General features: G+C 42.7%; 1 non-coding gene across 1 annotated transcript; it reads right to left on the bottom strand.

Moving 5' to 3' along the window:
• Window positions 1-974: 974 nt before the first annotated feature.
• LOC141709718 (small nucleolar RNA R71) lies at window positions 975-1,081 on the bottom strand. Its single transcript, XR_012570282.1, has one exon. It is a non-coding gene; the product is annotated as a small nucleolar RNA R71 (small nucleolar RNA).
• Between the last annotated feature and the right edge of the window lie 1,620 nt (window positions 1,082-2,701).

Genomic DNA, 2,701 nt, shown 5'->3' with positions numbered 1-2,701 from the left:
TGCATGCTAAGGGTAATAACAATGACTATTGAAGGAAGTAGTAATGAAGTTGTGATCTCATGAGAGTTTTAATATTGTTAATTCTAAGTGTTAATTAAGTGCTCAATTGTAGTAGTTAATTGTAGATAATAATTAGTTAATCAATTCTAAGTGTTATTGTCTTAACATTGAGAAATAATCATACATTGGTGGGTGAGTTTAATTGAACAATAATTAGTCAGAGTCTCTGTGGGAACGAACTAGAATGTATTCTATATTAATTGTGAACGCGTATACTTGCATGTATTATTAGCGCGTGATTTCGCCCTAACAAGTTTTTGGCGCCGCTGCCGGGGACTCGGCGTATTTGTTTAGTTTATGTACTTACCATCATTGGTCATTAGGACTCAGTGATTAAGACGTGTTACTTATTGTTTCCGGTTGTGTTTCAGGTACTTTAGCGAGCGTTTATGCAAACTCGTTCTCGTACTCGCAAGAGGACTTTAGATACAGCTGAGGAGACAGACGAAGTTCTTGATATTCCGGAGAAGATAGATTTTGAAGATTCGGATTCAGGAAGTGAGCAGAAAGAGCCAGTAATCATGGGTGATCGTATTGTTCCGGCAGATCCAGCTCTTATGGACTTTTCTCGGCCTAAAATTGATGACATTAAGTCAAGCATTCTTCATCCGGCTATCCAAGCTAACACCTTTGAAATCAAGCCGGGCACTATTCAGATGGTGCAGAATTCTGTTTCTTTTGGAGGTGCTGCGACTAAAGACCCCAACATGCACATAAGGAATTTTGTCGAGACTTGCAGTACTTTTAAATACAATGGTGTGACTGATGAGGCTATCAAGATGAGGCTTTTCCCATTCTCTCTGAGGGATAAAGCTAAGGACTGGTTACATTCTGAACCAGCTGGGTCCATCACTACTTGGCAAGATCTTGCACAAAAGTTTCTGGTGAAGTTTTATCCAATGGCAAAGACTGCTGCTATGAGGAGTGCTCTTACTTAGTTTGCGCAGTAACCTACAGAATCTATGTGCGAAGCTTGGGAGCGCTACAAGGAAATGTTGAGAAAGTGTCCACATCATGGAATGCCCGATTGGATGGTGATCACTGGTTTCTATAATGGTTTGGGGGCCCAATCTCGGCCCATGCTCGATGCAGCAGCTGGAGGAGCCTTGTGGGCCAAAAGCTATACTGAGGCTTATAATCTTATTGAGACTATGGCTGCAAATGAGCATCAAAACCCACCTCAAAGGATGATACCTGGGAAGGTAGCAGGTATTCTGGAAGTCGATGCAGCCACCGCTATTGTAGTGCAGCTCCGAGCGCTGTCTATGAAGGTCGATTATTTAGCCACCTATGGAGTCAATCAGATAGCTATGGTCTGTGAGCTTTGTGCAGGTTCTCATGCTACGGATCAGTGTTCTCTAGTTAACGAATCTATTCAGTATGTGAACAAATATCAGCGACAACAGCAGCCTGTGCCAGCTACTTATCATCCTAACAACAGAAATCATCCAAATTTCAGCTGGGGTAATAATCAGAATGCTATTCAGCAACCATATCAGCAAGGTGTGAGTAAGCAGTTCAATCCACCTGGATTCCAGCAACCGTAGCAATATGCTCTAAGGCAATCATATCTTCAACAGGGAGGTGCAGCTGCACCCACTAGTGCTGATTTTGAGGAACTTAAGCTGTTGTGCAAGAGTCAGGCGGTGTCGATCAAGACCTTGGAAAATCAAATTGGTCAAATAGCCAATGCAGTGCTAAATCATCAACCTGGCACACTTCCCAGTGACACTGAAGTTTCAGGCAGGAAGGAAGCTAAAGAGCAAGTCAAGGCTATTACCTTAAGGTCTGGAAAGGTTGCTGATGCTGAAAAAGCAAAAGAAGGAGAAGCTGAAGTTGGAGCTGAAGAAGCTAAGCAAAAGGAGAAAGCGGTGGAACCCAGGAAGACTACTATTGAGCACACTCTGCCTGAGGGTAATACAGGGGAGAAACAGCTCTATCCTCCACATCTTTCCCTAAGAGATTGCAACAACAAAAGCTGGATAAGCAGTTCAGTAAGTTTCTGGAGGTGTTCAAGAAACTTCACATCAATATACCTTTCGCTGAGGCTCTGGAGCAAATGCCTAGTTATGTGAGGTTTATGAAGAGTATTCTTTCAAGGAAGGTGAACCTGGATAACCTTGAGACCGTTGCTCTAACGGAAGAATGCAGTGCTGTGCTGCAGTAAAAGTTACCTCCAAAGCTTAAAGAACCAGGTAGCTTCACCATTCCTTGCACCATTGGCAAGTTGTCTTTTGACAAGTGCCTTTGCGATTTGGGAGCAAGCATCAATCTGATGTCGTTGTCGATCTTTAAAAAGTTGGATTTTCCTGATCTAAAGCCCACCTACATGTCACTACAATTGGCTGATCATTCTATTACTTACCCAAGAGGCATAGTGGAGGATGTGCTAGTCAAGGTGGATAAGATCTTCTTTCCTGCCGACTTTGTTATTCTGGATTTCGAGGAAAATAAGAAGATTTCCATAATCTTGGGAAGACCTTTCTTGGCTACCGGCCGTACCTTGATAGATGTGCAGAAAGGTGAACTTACTATGCGGGTGCAGGATCAGGAGGTGACATTCAATGTATTCAAAGCAATGAAATTTCCTACAGAAGATGAACAGTGCTTAAAAGTGGATGTGATTGATTCTGCGGTTACT

This window comes from Apium graveolens, chromosome 2, assembly GCF_009905375.1.
Source record: "Apium graveolens cultivar Ventura chromosome 2, ASM990537v1, whole genome shotgun sequence".
NCBI lineage: Eukaryota > Viridiplantae > Streptophyta > Magnoliopsida > Apiales > Apiaceae > Apium > Apium graveolens.
The sequence above is the reverse complement of the archived record's forward strand: the minus strand, read 5'-3'. Positions and strand labels throughout refer to the sequence as shown.